The following is a 15,287-nucleotide window of genomic DNA, read 5'->3' as shown; positions in this document are numbered from 1 at the left end:
GGTTCGCCATCTTCGTCTAAGATCGATCTGGGAACTGACTGACATTAAAATGTCCACATTCCGTGGAATATTTTTTTGGTAACAGCTTTATTGAGATATAATTTGCATACCATACAATTCGCCCATTTAAAGAGTACGATTCACTATTTTTAGTATATTCACAGAGTTGCACAGCCATCACCGTGATGGATTTTAAAACATGTTCATGACCTCGGAAAGAACCCCACAGCCCTCAGCGGTCACTGTCCTCTCCCCCAGCTCAGAGCCATTGCCGATCTTTCTGTCCCTCCCATGTGTTCCCGTTTGGGACATTTCACGTACATGTAATCGTGTTGAGCTGAGAGTTCTTGTAGCAGCATGTGTTCAAGGCCCGTCCATGTCGTGACATGACTGATAAGTGGGTGGGCATTTGTACTTTTCCACTTTGGGCTGTTACGAATAACACTGCCACGAAATCCAAGGACACGTTTGTGCGTGCACGCGCTGTCGTTTCTGGGTATGCACCTAGGGGCGGAGCTGCTGGTCAGTGGGTAACTCTGATGGTGAACTGTCCGGGGACACCCGGCCTGTTTTCATGGAGGCCGCGTTGTTTCCCATTTCCATCAGTGGGTGGGAGGGTTCCGGCTTCTCCACGTCCTCGCCAACCTTGGACTTTTTGGCGACAGCCATCCTGATGGGTATGACGTGGTACTCCATTGTAGATTCGATTTGCATTTCCTCAATGGTTAATAGCACTGAGCATCTTTCCATGTGCTTAGTGGCCATTGTACATGCGGAGAAATGTCTGTTTAGATCCTTTGCCATTGTTGGTTAGGTTGTCTTATTATTGTTATAAGTTCTTCACTCTCTTAATAGTGTTCTTTAAAGAAAAATCTGTATAATTTTGATGAAGTCCAATGCATCTATTTTTTTCTTTTTCTGCTCGTGTGTTGAGTGTCATGTCTGAAACTCCAGATCTGAGCGGATGATTTACCCCATTTCCTTTTTCTAAGAGTTCTGTAGTTGTAGCTCTTACATTTATCTGATCCGTTTTGACTTAATTTTTCATCCGGTCTGAGTTAAGGATCCAACTTTATTCTGTTGCATGTGGCTGTTCAGTTGTCCCACAGCCTTTGCCGAAAAGACTATTCTTTCCCCACTGAACAGTCTTGGCACCTTTGTCAAAAATCAGTTGGCCATAGATAGATGGGTTTATTTCTAAATACTAAATTCTATTCCGTTGACCTACATATCTACCGTATGGCAGTACCACATCATCTTCATTACCTCGTTCCTTTCGAATATTTTTAATTCACGAAATGCGTATTTTGATGGGAAAATGCAAAATTATGTACCACTTTATATTATTAAATTAATTATCAAGTCATACGTTTAATTTTCAAATCAGACTCTTTATTCGCATCTAGTAACAGAGAAAGCGTATGCAAACATTATTTCTAATACATATTAATAAGATTTGACATTTTAAGAAAACCGTTTATGCATTTTATTTTTCTACTGCAGCAATTCGCGTTAGGTAATCAAATCTTGCTCCTATTTCTAATAAATTCAGGTGAGTTCTCTGGGATCGCCCATGACGACACGGGGAAATAGAGAGGTTCGCAGTCTAAATATATCTGTGTGGCAGGGGTTCAGGAGAGGGTTCGATGTGAAATCCAGTGAAGGAGTAAACAATGGCTCGGCAGAGGCTCATGTCTGTCCAGCTCTTCCCTAGCGAAGACCTCGCCTCTGAGCCTGCGTGGCTCGTGGTGGAAGGACCTGGTGGCGTGTTGAGGAAGACAGCCCATGACTGTGTGATCTTTTTAGACCTATTTAAAAAGAGACGGGCAACGATGATGTAGCTGATTACCAATCAAAGGCACCCGTCTGTCTCTTGGTAGGTGTCTGGGAGACAGTAGATGAACCTCCAGATGACAGGAATCAGCTGTGGACTCGGCCGTGGGGCTCACGTGTGGCCCCATAGGAGAACCTCGCCGGATGCAGATCTAGGAGGCTCGCGTTCTGCTCAGGTTCCTGTCTGGCAGATCAGGGATCATCCCTCAGTCTGTTAAAATAATGGAGAAGTTCCGCATCTTCGTCAACAGCCAGGACAGTCTCCTTGGGGCATCAACATGTTCATTCGTTCATTTGTTTGTTCATTCATTCCATCTCTCTCTCCTCCTCCCTCTCACAGGGCGCCTCTCACGCTGTCCTACGTAAAACGAGGTTTAACACAGAGGTGTTTATTAGCACGTGGGACGGGAACTGGAGAGGGCGGGGGGCGGGAGGAAAGGCAGGCGCCACAATCAGAGCAGGGCCACCGGTGGTGGGACGGGACCGAGGGGCGACGGGCGGAGGGACCGGGAGGGGGCCGCCCGGTGCTCTCCCCCATTCCTCGCGTCTTCCCGGTGTCCTCGGCGGAGTGGAGGAGGGCCCCCCGGGACTAGGCCATCTGCGTGTCATCAAGGTCACGGTCTCCGTGCCTCACCCTTTCGATGAGACAAGTCGCAGCAGCTTGCCCCACGGTTATGTGAATTCTCACGTGACTCCGGCTGCCCATAGACGCGTCTGTCGTCAAAGGGGAAAGTGCGGGGCAGCGAGCGGTGGATGTTGGATCAGACGTTGACCTGGCTGTTATTTTGGAGAAACTTTTTGGTTTATTCACCACTCTAAGTAGTTTTTTCCCTGCTTTGTCCGGGGAGGAATGTAAAGCCCGGCGTTGGGCATAAACGTGCTAGCGTTTTTACCATGAACTGGATAAGTAGCTTTCAGTCTTTATCCATCTGCCTTTTTTTTTTTTTTCCCTAACTTTCTTTCTCTTCGTTTACAGGCCGAGAAGGAAGGAGGAAAACCCCTCAGCGCGGCCTTGCAGAGGGATGACTCTGCCGGAACTTTGAATGCTCGTTTGGACGAACTTTTCTCCAAGGTAAACATGGGCACCGTGGCCGTAAGGCGCACGTCGTTAGAACGGGCAGCTCGCGGTGGCACCACACAGAGGCTCGCTTGTTCAGGGTGCTGCAAACCCAGAGTGGTGCGGGGGAGACGGAGGGGGAGACGAGAAAGCGCAGTGCGGGGCGCCCTGCCGCCTCTGCCAGACGGGGGAGGGGAGGACCCACCGCGTCTGGGCGCTCCCCAGCCCTACCGAACATGGGCGGGAAGGGGAGGAGGGGAAGCTGCCCCTTTCCCCTCCTGTTGACCTCTCTCGGATATCCGAGAAAACAAAACCAGGGTGGCTTGGTTATAAAAATAGCATTTCGTCTTTTATGAGGCGAGAGGTGGGCAAAATCCCCTTTAAAGGTTAAAATAAAACGTGTAGTCACGTCGCGAGGGGAAAACCCCGAATCATAGCATCTTACAGCAGCAAGAGCTACAGAGACGGCAGATTGGGAAGAAATCCACGTTCTTCTTTCATGCGAATACTCAGCAAGCCTCGCCTGGGTGGGCGGCACACGCTTCATGAAGTTCTTTTGAAGATCATATTTTTCATGCCTCGTGTGTGTGCGGGGTGCGTGTGTGTGTGTGTGTGTGTGTGTGTGTGTGTGTGTGTGTGTGTGTGTGTGTGAAGAGCTAGGGAGGGAGGAGAGAGAGGTAGAGAGACCCAGGAGGAGTTGCCAGCACCATACCGTAGTCCCAGAGGAGTCCTCCCCCCCACCCCAAAGTGCTTTCTTTATGAATCGCGAGCCTTGCAGGAGCAGAGGCTGAGCAGAAGCCTCAGGATTCAGACTCGGCTTCCGCAGTCAGGCGCGAACTGCCAGCGTTCACACAAACCGCCGTGTCATTTCCGTGGCGTTCCCCTGTTGCTGCTCAGTCTGTCGCTAAAAGCCGTTTGTGCCGAGCCCTGAATTATATCTGATGAAACGCCACCTTCCCGGAGAGAGACATCCGTGAACACACCGAGAGAGAAATGCAAAAACACTCTCCAGTTTTACAGAGAATAAACCCGTGCGCCCTCTCTGTTTAGCAGGTGGCGTACAGTTGCCGTGACTGGGTCCCTCGCTCACTAGAAGGTGATTTCAGAGTGTCGAAGGCCGGGCAGTGTTTTCCTCCTGGGTCCTCGGCCCTGTGGTTCTTTCCTGGGGACGGCAGGGGATGGAGGCCGTATACTTCACAGGGGAATTGTGTGACGTGGTTCGCTTTCTGTTCTGACAGAGCGGACATTGTTTGCTGACTGTGACAGGCTCGGCAGGGTCTGTGCCGTGCATACAGAACGGGGTACAGCAGAGCAGCCGGGGGCTCAAAACACTCAGCTGCAGATCCACTGAGAGGGTTTCTAAAAACATATTTTGTCTACGGCCACGCCACCCTGAACACGCCGGGTCCCATCTGATCTCGGAAGCTAAGCAGGGTCGGGCCTGGTTAGTACTTGGATGGGAGACCACCTAGGAAGACCAGGTGCTGTAGGAGTAAAAAAATAAAAAATTAGGGATTGTAAACTGACAAGGTCCTTGCAATCTGTGAGGTCGGCCAAGGGTCGCCTCATATAAAAAAATAAATTAAAAAAATAAAAACACATTTTAATAGCTTCCCGGGAGGGTAGGGGGGGCCATGATTTGGGGCCACCGTGTCCCTGCCAGTGAGCAACTCCTCATTCCGCTCGTACATCATGGGGAGGACGTGACGACAGGGACGGGAATCGTGAGAGCTGAGGGACACTCAGAAACACGCAGAGCGGCCTTGGCCTTGCTGCCCACGCGTTGGCATCCGCGTGGCAGCGTGAGTGAGTGGAAACCAACCCGGGCACCTCATCTGGTGACTCACGGAGGCAGACGGGGGCCGCCCGCGATGCGCATTCCAGGACGTGCCCCGGGTGAGGGGTGAGGGGTGCGCTGCCGGGGACGAGGGTGGGGGGGCCACGCCCCAGATGTTTGTCACTGAAAGGCGGCAGCCGTGGAAGCGAAGGTTCGGAGCAGACCGTCCCTGGAGCAGGTGGCCGTGGCCAAGGTCACGGCGCCCGTCCTCACGCGCGGACGTGTGTCATGCTGCCGTCGTGGCCCGTGTCTGTAAGAAACCCCCGCGTCGTTTCTCAGGAACGTCATCGCACAGATCATGACGTTTCTCAAACGGCAGTGGCGGCGAAGGGTCACTGCAGACCCTTCTCGGCGTGAGAGCTGGCCTTGCCCGAGCTGGCCTTGCCCGCGGGGCAGGTTTGTGACGCTGGCACCGTGACACCCACGTGCAGTGTCTGCTCCGTCGTTTTTAAACGTCTCATCCTTTGCAATGTGGTCGACAACCTTTTTAAAGAAGTGTTTGTATAACCTTTTAAGAACATATCGAATATATTTATATGATGATATTTTCAAGTAAAGACCAGAGAAACCAAGAGAAATGAACCGAGGTGTCACCAAGCTTCACCTGGGTTGCTTCAGTCTGTTTGGTACATGTATTTTGTCTGGTCTTAGAGCAGTTTTTATTTGATTGTTTGTAACCACCGAGTCGCGGGTCTCTTGCGGGGCCGAGGCAGGCGGGCTCCTCGGAGGCGCTGCTGTGGGAGGCCTGGTGGCCGTTCGCAGTGACCCGGCTGTCTGTGGCTCTGCAGCCCCGCCTCCCGCCCTGCGCCTGTGTTCCTCTTCTGCTGGCACCTACAGTAACCCGTGTCCCCGGGGCCTGGACGTCAGCAGGCGCTGGCGGCGACCTGGCTGTCCGTGGCACGTGACCGCAGCCCTCCAGAGAGCAGGGGCTCACAGGCAGCCGTGTCGGCTCATGCGCCCCTGAAAGCAGAGTGGCCAGGTCTGGGCGTTTGCGCCCCTAGACCCAGTCAGGCCCGGCCGTCTCAAAGCCAGGAGCGAGAGGTCTCGTCTCATCGGTGCTGTGCGTCGTCTCTGTCTGTTACGAAGGGAACCGCACCGACAGAGGCGAAGGGGAGTAAACACCTAACGACACGGTTTCACTTAACAAACACTTGGATTGTACTTTCTCTGAGGCGAGCACAGGCCTCGGCACTTTGCAAATTTTAAATCGTTGAATCTACCTACTTTGCTACTGCTATTATTATTCCCACTTTACGGAAGAGGAAGCTGAAGCTCAGAGAGGGTGAGTAACGTGTCCGAGGTCCACAGGCAGCGAGGGTAGACGGCACTGGCGTCGGGGTCACCTGCGCAGGAGTCTGGGCTTAGAGCTTCATGCACCCAGCCACGGGCACCTCCTGGACTGTCACTTGCCTTTTGGTCTAGAGACCCCCTGCCATCCCCCCGAGGCGCACACATCATGTCACATTATCGGTGTCATATACCCTTCGTCAGCAGAAGTTGCAATGTTTGTCCTTCTAGAATTCCGCGTGGGTGCGGGTCGATGCTGCTGGGCACCATGCTGCGCTGAGCGGCCGCCTGCACGGCATCACCCCGCACGCAGGAGCCAGGCCAGGGGCTGCCGGCCCTCTCCTCAACACCCTGTTCTCTGGGAGGGTCCCATGCCTCTTGGCATACGAGGGTCCTGAGGCCGGTGGTGTTACTCGCCTTGCCGGCGCTGACAGAGGCCACCCTTCAAGCCGATGTGCCAACGAGAGGGGCGTTTGACGTCTGTTCTGTGGCACCTGCCATGGGCACGCAGACAGCAGCCTCCTGGAGGCCCCGCCTTAACCCAGCACTTCCCAAAGTGTGCTCCAGGGGGCGCTAACTGTGCCCCTCCAAAGCTTGATGTAGAGTTTCCGCAATTATTTATTCACTCAGGTTGAGATGAACGTCTAGTGACATCTTGTGAGCAGTGCTGTCTTAAGAGCGATGAGACAACTTAAGGTCGTAGCAGGCAACCAGGTACAGAGGAGACATCAGTGAGCTACGTCTGGGATCCCTCAGTCCTGCCCACCTTTAATAAAACTTCAGTGACAGTCTAAGGAAGCATTTCAGGGTATGATCCGAGGACAAAGAAATACACATAAACGAAACGTCTCTTCCCTTTAATTACTTGGGGTACGCTACGATGTTTCTCTGTGAAGCTAGCAGCTAGCTTTCATTTTCAACTTTGGAAGACTGACTCATTCGTAGTAGGAAGTAGATGCTAACGAACTATGTTTGGAGACTTGGAGAACATTTTTAGCATTTGAATTCCCCTATTTATAGTACAACATCAGGCGGAGGAAAACGTTTGGCATTTCTATAAGAAATGCCAACGCTTTAACATTCTCTCTCGTGATCTAACAATTCACTTCAGAATAAGACGAATCAGTCTTAATTCGAAAATGTTTTGTACAAATATTGGCAAGGAAATTCTAACTGCATTTCTGTGGATTTTTAAAAGGCCAGCGCCCCTCATGTAAATGACGATGAAGGACACAGTGTTCTCTCTTTCTGTAGCCCTGTGCGAGCTGCCTGTGAGTACCCCCAAATTCACACACCACCCTGATTTTTTAGGCTTCGTTAATCCATGTTGAAATTAGAGACCACGTTTCTAGGTGCCTCCAAATGCCGAAATATTTTTTAACCTAAACGTGCTCTTATTCCCAATATTTTTCTCATGATTAAAACTCCAGACTAATATATTTACATGCGCCTTTTTATTTTACATTAGAGAATATGAGAACAGTAATTTACAGGATTTCACCCTTAATTGGCTGAATAGAAGAAGAGAAATATTCATATTCTCTCTCTCTCTCTCTCTCTCTCTCTCTCTCTCTGTTGAACTAATAAAAAACAGAGCAGACTATGTATAACGTGGTTTCCTGGATGGGATCCTGAAATTAAAAAAAAAAGAAATTAGGCAAAAATTATGGAAATCTGAATTCATTATAGACTTTAGTTAATAATAATAATAATAGTAAAAATAATAATAGTAATAATAATAATAGTGTACCAATATTGGTTCATTAATTGCGACAAATGTACCATGTGCATGTAAAAAGTTAATAACAGACTAGGAAAAAACACAGCGACTGTGTTCGCAACTAAGTATGGATGGGCTGGACCTGCTCCCAGCCCGTTTCGTGACAGGCCCTGCAGTAGGAAGTGGTACCTGTGTCCCCGCTGCCTCTCTGAACACAGCCATCTGCAGCAGCGCCTGGCAGAAATGGCCGCCTGGGGCCCCCGCTCGTGCGGGGCTGGAGCACGCTCCACCCTTCTCTTCCCCGAGCGTCTCAGGGGAGACGAGGGTGCAGGCTCAGACCCCCCCGGCTTGCGATGCCGGGGGCTCGGCCGAACTTGTTACTTCATTTTCCATTTCTGTGAAGCCGGAGAGTCAAACCACATTTTCCTCTCGGGGAATCTGTGGCTTAGAAAATTCCGACTCTCCGAATGTCTGTTTGTGATCGCAGCCGTGGGAGTCCTCGAGGATGAAATGTTGGCACGAAAGCAATTTGCATACATTATATAGTTCATAGCGTCAGGGTATTCATCATTTTTCAGCACTTTTGAACTCTGCCAAAGAAGAAACAGTCCCTGTAAATAATATTGTTGCCATGTGAGAATCGCTTATGCATTAAGACCACAGCTTTTCAAAATACCCACACTGGATCCGAACTCAAAATCGTATTAAAATGTTGAATTATGCCATGACTTGTGATAAAGTGTTATTATTCATATAAGGTGCATTTTCAAACAAAGATTTTAGGTTAATGTGCTTTTAGATCATACAATGAAATGCAATTGAGCTCGAATTGCGTATTTCACATAATTTATAGCCTTATGTGGTATTTTAATTTTGGACAATAACATTTTGAATATCTCATTATTCGAAGGCACTTAAGACCCTGCCACGTGGTCCCATTACGCTTGCCAAGTTCATCAGGAAGTTACTCATCTGATAATTATTCCTTAATTCCTTTGGAGCAAGTCATCGTCCACTGTAAGCAATTGTTGTCTATATCATGTTTATATTTTACGTATTCTCTAGGTAGACTGTCTCAGTGCTGTGTTTTGATTAGAGACACATAAAAAAGAAACTCGACTCAGGTCCGCCTTGATAGTTAATTCCCTAGTAACCACTTTGGCTGCAGAAACACTCTGGGGAGGATCCAGCAGTGCTTCTCAAGCTTGACTATTCAATAAAGTCACTCTGGGGGCTTTTAAAAGTCCCTGCATGCAGGTTGTACCCCCAAACTAATTAAGCCCATCCCTGGAGGTGTTTTTTAAAACTCTCCGGGTGCTTCTAATATGCAGGCCAAATTGAGAAAGACCAGCCGTGGATGTGAGTGGAGAACACCCCGTGAAGGTCTTCCCCGTGGTGAGTCGCTGTGGGTCGCTTAGAGAGGGCGTACTTTCCAAGAGGAGCTTGGCAGTCTCCACCTAAGACTTCCAGGAGAGTTGGTCTTGGGTTTAAAAGGATTTAGGAAAAACCTCCTGTGTGCCCCAGCAATGCAGCATTTGCTTTGACTTTTGATTTTTCATTGGTTGGTTGGTTGGTTGGTTGGTTTTGGTGTTTTCATGCACATCCGGGATCGATGAGAGCTAAGGCATCGTGAGCACGCCCTGTGCTAAACGTCACTCTGTCTCACAGCCAGGAAAGGTAGAAGTCAATTCTCTTCAAAATAAAAAGTCAGAGTTCTGTTTCGTTAGAGAACTCTTACCTCGTAATCGAATGTTCAATCGTCATTTATTCATTCATTCATTCAATAAACATTTCTCAAGTATATGTGTTACTCCAAAAAAATGAGTTTTAAAATGCCAGAAGTATACAAAGGATCCTATATCCGTTACCTTCTGCTTCATCACAAGCTTAGTGGCCTAATGTGACCATTTATTTAGCTCTTGATTCTGCACTTGGCAATTTAGGCTGACTCGGCTGGGCATTTCCTCTGGACTCAGCTCAGCATCCACGTGCGGCAAACTCAGCTGTGGTTTGGCTTTGCCGACCTTGGGCAGGCTCTCCCACGTCTGGGGCTTCGTCTGGGACACCTTGGCTGGGACCTCAGGTTTGTGTGGGTTCTCGTCGTCCAGCAAGGCCAGCCCAGTCTGGTTCCGTGATGGAGTCAGGGTTACCCAGAGAATGAATGGAAGTATGCAGGCACCTCAGGCCTCAGATCAGGCACACTGCCACGCTGTTTAGCCAAAGCAAGTCACGGTCCAGCCTCGATTCAAGGGGTAGGGAGACAGATTTCAGCTCTCGATGGGTGGTACCGGAGAGCCACATTACAAAGAGCAAGGACAAAGGAAGGAGTGAGAATCGTGGTTATTTTTGCCATCGGCCACAGGTGAGAAACTCCAGTTCTCTCTTGGGACATTAAAGGAGATTTCAAAGGTGAAAAGTAAGTTTTAAAAAAATGCGCTTTTTACATTTTTAGGTGAAATCAGTAGCATGAGCGAAATGATCAAATTATAATTTCCTTAGTGAAAAAGAAAATGGAGATTGTAAGTTTCCTGGATGTAGGAAACGTGTCATCAAGCCCTACACAGAGCACGGAGAAGGCAAATGACCTGTACTTTTTTGTTTACATCATTGCTCACCAGCCGAGTGACCTCGGACAAGTTACAACCCAATGATACCTTTTGTGTCAGTTAGTTTCTGCTACGTAACAAGCCATCCCACCTCTTAACATCTTAAAACATCAGCCCTTTGCCTAGCTCCCAATGCTGTGGGCTCACAGATGGGCTGGCCCAGCTTGGCAGATATGGTTTCACTTGGGCTCATGTATGGGTCTGCGATCTGCTCGCGCTCAGCGAGAGGTCTCTGCTTCTGCCAGTTGGCTGCCTGTTGGGGGACAGCGAGGACACGTGGGCCACATCACTGCCATCCAACAGGCTCGTCTGGGTTGAGTCACATAGGGCAGGGGTCCCTAACCCCGGGTCCGCAGACTGGCACTAGTCTGTGGCCTGTTAGGAGCCGGGCCGCCCAGCAGGTGAGCAGCGGGCGAGCGAGCGAAGCCACATCTGTATTTGCAGCCGCTCCCCAGTGCTGGCATCACCGCCTCAGCTCCGCCTCGGACCATCAGGCCAGAAAGGTTGGACGCCGCTGACACGGAGGGCCGGCAGGGTTCCAGGAGCCAGAGCAGCAGCACGCAAAGCTTGTGGCCGCAATTCAGAATGGACACTGTGGCTTCCACTACAGTCCAGTGACAAGCGAGTCGCGAGGCCAGCTGAGACTTAAGGGTAGAGAAATAGACATTTCTGGCTGGGAGGACCCATGAAGTCACATCGCAAGGAGTGAGGAGACAGGGAAGGGAAGGATTGTGACCGTTTACACACTCTTTACGCCCGCCTACAGCCCACAACAATCCTACGAGGAATAAATTCAGTGTAACTTGATGCTTCCAGGTGAGATTCTAAGTTTAAAAGTACCTGGCAAATAAGTAGGTGTTCAATAAGTGGAAGTTAAATTCTTAGGCATGAAAGAAGTCGGTTGTTCAGCCAGATCTTTAAATACCTGCCCGCTTGTGAGGAGCATGGGATGAGCCCGTGGGCGCCGGCCACGAAGGTCAAAGGCTACGCGCTCTTTCTCTGCTGCAGAAAGATATATGTAGAGAAAAGCTCCTTCCCTGCGAGTGATGTGGATTTCGGCACAGGAGTCAGGCGTCGTCACCGGAGGAGGCTGGCAAAGCCTGACGGCGGCAGGCAGGCGTCTTCACAGCCGTCCAGGAGAAAGACCCACTTGAGAAGCAGAGACAGTGAAGTGCAATTCTTCAAATCCAAACAATGTCAGAGGGCTTTTTAATGGGTCAAAATCCATTTTTGAAGCTATGCAAAGATGAAAAACCTTAATAAATCTTTATTGATTTCTCTAAGTATTTTCACCAAAAATGGCTGAGTGCTATAGAGTTCTAGATTGATCCATAAATAGCTCTTGGAGCCCATAAATTGGGTTCAATGGACACTTGTTTATCTGGCAGCGGGAATATCTCTAATCGGTGATGTGAACTAGGTAAAAAAAAAATCTATCTTCTTTGAAATAAATAGAATATCAAAGGTTATTCGAAAATGTGTAGAAATATGGCAAACGTTCACTGAGGATGGCGTCTGCTTTTTACCACTGTGGAACTTTTAAGCTCTTTAAAGGGGTCTCAGACAGTCACTCGGCTGTGTCCCGACATTACCCGAACCCTCACTTCCAGAAGCCCCAACGCCCCAAAAGACCGAGCCCACCTTATACTTAGTTTTCAAGCACTGCATTTCCATCATCCTGCAGTCCCTCTTATGATTGCGAAAAGTCCTCGTGGTTGGGGTAGTTCAGCCCGGCGGCTTCCGTCCTCAGCTCCGTCACTTTATCCCTGTCTGAGTGATGGGAGAGGGGTGGACGGGTAGCTACTGAAACCCTATCGGCCTCAGTTCCTCATTTTGTCAGTAATGACACAGAGACACGTATGTTTGCGTGGCAGTTACACTGCACTTACAGACACCACGTTATTAACGACCCCATGGAGGTCGAATCCCAGAAATCTAGGTTATCAGAGGGAAATAGAGACTGTAGGTTAAAATGTTCAGGACAGCCCAACACACACTGCTGTCGTGTCGACGATGCGTTGTGGCGATGATGGTCTCGCTGCTTCTGCTTTAAAGCCCGTCAGTCACACCTGCGATCGCCACCCTCTGTCCCTCGAAAACCCACGACTACCGGTCCCTGTTTCCATAAAGACTTCAGTGCCTTCCCCATAGAGAGGAAACAGTGCGTCCTGAACACTGCGTGTTTGTTTTCACAGTCGCGTTCCGTGGGCCGTGTAATAACACTCCTCACCTGGTGCCGAGCATATGGCCCTAAGCGTTTGCAGACTCGATGTGTCTGTCCCGCGTGCCTGGGAATGACGTCTGCTTCATGAAGCTCGTTGGCGAGAAGAATGGTTTTTGTTGATACTGACAGACCATCTGGGGCTCGCTATTCTAAATTGGATGACTCTATTTATACCGCTGTCTTTAGGGGGATTCCATATTTTTTGACATTGGTTTGCCAAACTAGAAGTTGTAAACAGATTTCTGGACCCAAGATAAGAGGATTTTGCCCTTGCCAACCCTGCAGATATCTTAAGTCACTCCAATTATTTTTTTTTCGATAAATAAAAATTAAATGCAAGTATGTTGGAGCAGATCTCAAAGGTCTCTGGACGTTCTAAGGTTTTTAATATCGTTTCTGTAAAGAATGTACAATGTATGAAACATTTTCTATTAAGCACATGTCTTGAAAGCTGCTGGAAACCCTATTCAAATGAAAGCCGTCCACAGAGTTAGTGAGCATGGTCTGAGCATCCTCCAGACTTCAGACGATCGGCGAGCTGGAAATCTTAGTCCTCTCATGCGTCCAGTGTTCACACGCGTTCTCACAGGCCGATGCTGCACAGTGGACCCCTGTTCTCCCACCTTCTAAGACCTAGGACTCTGGATTTTTTTTTTTTGTGATGAGCCACGCCTTGTAAGACAGTGGCAACCAACACCTGCCTGGGAGGGCATAGAATGACAGTTCGCCCCAGTCCCCACCCTGCTCTGTTACCCCCAGCTGTCAAGTCGAGTGTCGATCACTATGTCTCATCATTTTCGTGCTGTGTTTTTCTTCAGATAGAGTGCAGAAGAAACAAAAGATAGAACGAGCAGGTCATGTCTTTCAAGAAAAGTGAGAAACATGGTGTTTCTCTGAGAAAGAAGAAATATTTCCAAGAGGCGAGCACACAGCTGGCTTGCCTCTGTGCTGGCGGCGCCCGCCAGGCCCCTGTGGCGTTGGAGTCTGTGACTGTGGCAGCTGTGTGGTCTTTGCCTTCCTGGCTTGTTGGTGAGAACCCGACTTTGAATGGAACCACGTTTTTTCTCATACGGTGAATGACGAGGAAAGAATATAGGATTTGGAATGGAAAGCCGGGCTCTGCCACGTCCTGGGTCGGCGGCCCCTTCATCTTTCTGGCCCACTGTTTTCTCATTTGTAAAACACCAGTAATGATTTAAAGAAATTTTAAAAAAGAACCCTGCCTTAAATTTCTGACCAGAAATTTTTAAAAAGGAAAGTAAAACCTGTGAAAATGTTTAACAAACTCTGAAGTATTGCACAAAAATGAGGTGGTAGTGATGGCTGCTGTGAATCCGTGGGGTGAGGGAAGATAGAGAAGCCCCGTGGGCCTTTGCGGACGAGCCGGGGAAGGTCGCTGTGGTTCGGGGTGACACAGCACACGGAGGGATTTACCCCACGTCCATCGGACAGCAGGCGCTCGCTTTCACTGTTACTGATAATGCTGTCATCATCGTCTTTCTCTGTCCGACATCAAAAGCACTAAGTGAGACTGACGTAATACGCTTTTTTGTAAATCCATATTAGTTAATATTTTATGCTTTTTCAGCGTTGCCTAACTTTGAACTTGAAAGTTCACGAAATCATTAAATGGGATTATACTAGACAATTGAAACAATTCGGTGACGACTTAGAGGAGGGGGCTTTTAAAGAAACGAGGGATGCGAGTGGAGCCTCTCGAAAATCTGACCTCATACTACACAACCATAGAAACACAAAACGAACAGAAACAATCCGGACTCGAGTGTCCAGACCCAGCAGGAACCCCAGACCTGATGGGGGGAGAGCTCCCCACGCACCGCCGGGGACGGGATGCGGCGTCCGGGGACAGGCTGCCCGTTCAGACGTGACTCCACAGTTGGCTTCCACGCGGCCCAGGAGGTATGGCCGACGTTCACCAAATCCTCACACGAGTAAGTGGACGTGGGGAATGAAGCGCTGTGGAAGCAAGACGCAGACGGCAGTGAGCGGTGACCCGTGCGTGGGAAGGCCCCTGGTGGGGTGGCGCTCAGCACGGGGTGGGGCGCTGGGCTGCGTGGGACGGACTCCCGGTGAGACAAGGTGAGCGGGGTGGGGGCAAAGCCAGAGGAGAGCGATGAGAGACAAGCAGGCAAAAGCCAGGACTCGCGGGAGCAGCTGCTTTATGGCTTCATCATCCTCATCTTCTGATCAATTAAAGGGCGTCCGGCAGAGGACCTGGTGTGATCAGATTTTCTCTTTGCAAAGACCCCTCTGGCTGGGGGTTGAAGAAGAGACTGGAGGGCAGCAGTGGGAATACGGTCGCCAAGATGAGGTGCTGGCGGTTCGGACGAGGGGCTGCCTGGGGGATGCAGAGGTCGTCGAATAGATGGATTCGAGAGTCCGCTAAGCAGTGCTGAGAGAGTGACAAATGGGAGCGAGGACCTGGGCTGTGCCCTTGTGCGGTTAGTGAAGGTGGCACCGTTCGTGAGGAGAGGGAGCCCTCCCTGGAGGAGGCCCCTGTGCAGGGGAAGACGGCACAGCGAGTCCAGCCTGGCGCTCCCTGAGGCCGAAGGCCCGGGGACATCCTGGGGGAGGGTCCAGGTGGCAGCCGGACCTGCGCTCCGGAGCTCGGAATCGGAGCTCGGGCTGCAGATACACGTAGGGAGTCCAGGCAACAAGCGGGAACTGAGCCCGTGGCGTGGATGAGACGCCAGGAGGAAAAT

The 15,287-nt window shown here is 50.0% G+C and overlaps 1 protein-coding gene and 1 non-coding gene across 2 annotated transcripts in view; both read left to right on the top strand.

Annotated features, from left to right (window-relative positions):
* Positions 1-15,287, top strand: part of PAG1 (phosphoprotein membrane anchor with glycosphingolipid microdomains 1) — a 95,927-nt gene that overhangs the window by 54,946 nt on the left and 25,694 nt on the right. The window contains exon 2 of the mRNA XM_015598620.2: positions 2,810-2,905. The gene's annotated coding sequence lies outside the window, so the exon portion shown is untranslated. The remainder of the gene's footprint in view (positions 1-2,809; positions 2,906-15,287) is intronic.
* Positions 4,265-4,383, top strand: LOC112472709. Its single transcript, XR_003043741.1, has one exon. It is a non-coding gene; the product is annotated as a 5S ribosomal RNA (ribosomal RNA).

This window comes from Pteropus alecto, unplaced genomic scaffold (genome assembly GCF_000325575.1).
Source record: "Pteropus alecto unplaced genomic scaffold, ASM32557v1 scaffold87, whole genome shotgun sequence".
Lineage (NCBI taxonomy): Eukaryota > Metazoa > Chordata > Mammalia > Chiroptera > Pteropodidae > Pteropus > Pteropus alecto.
Note: the sequence above shows the minus strand (reverse complement) of the source record. Positions and strands in the feature narration are given on the sequence as shown.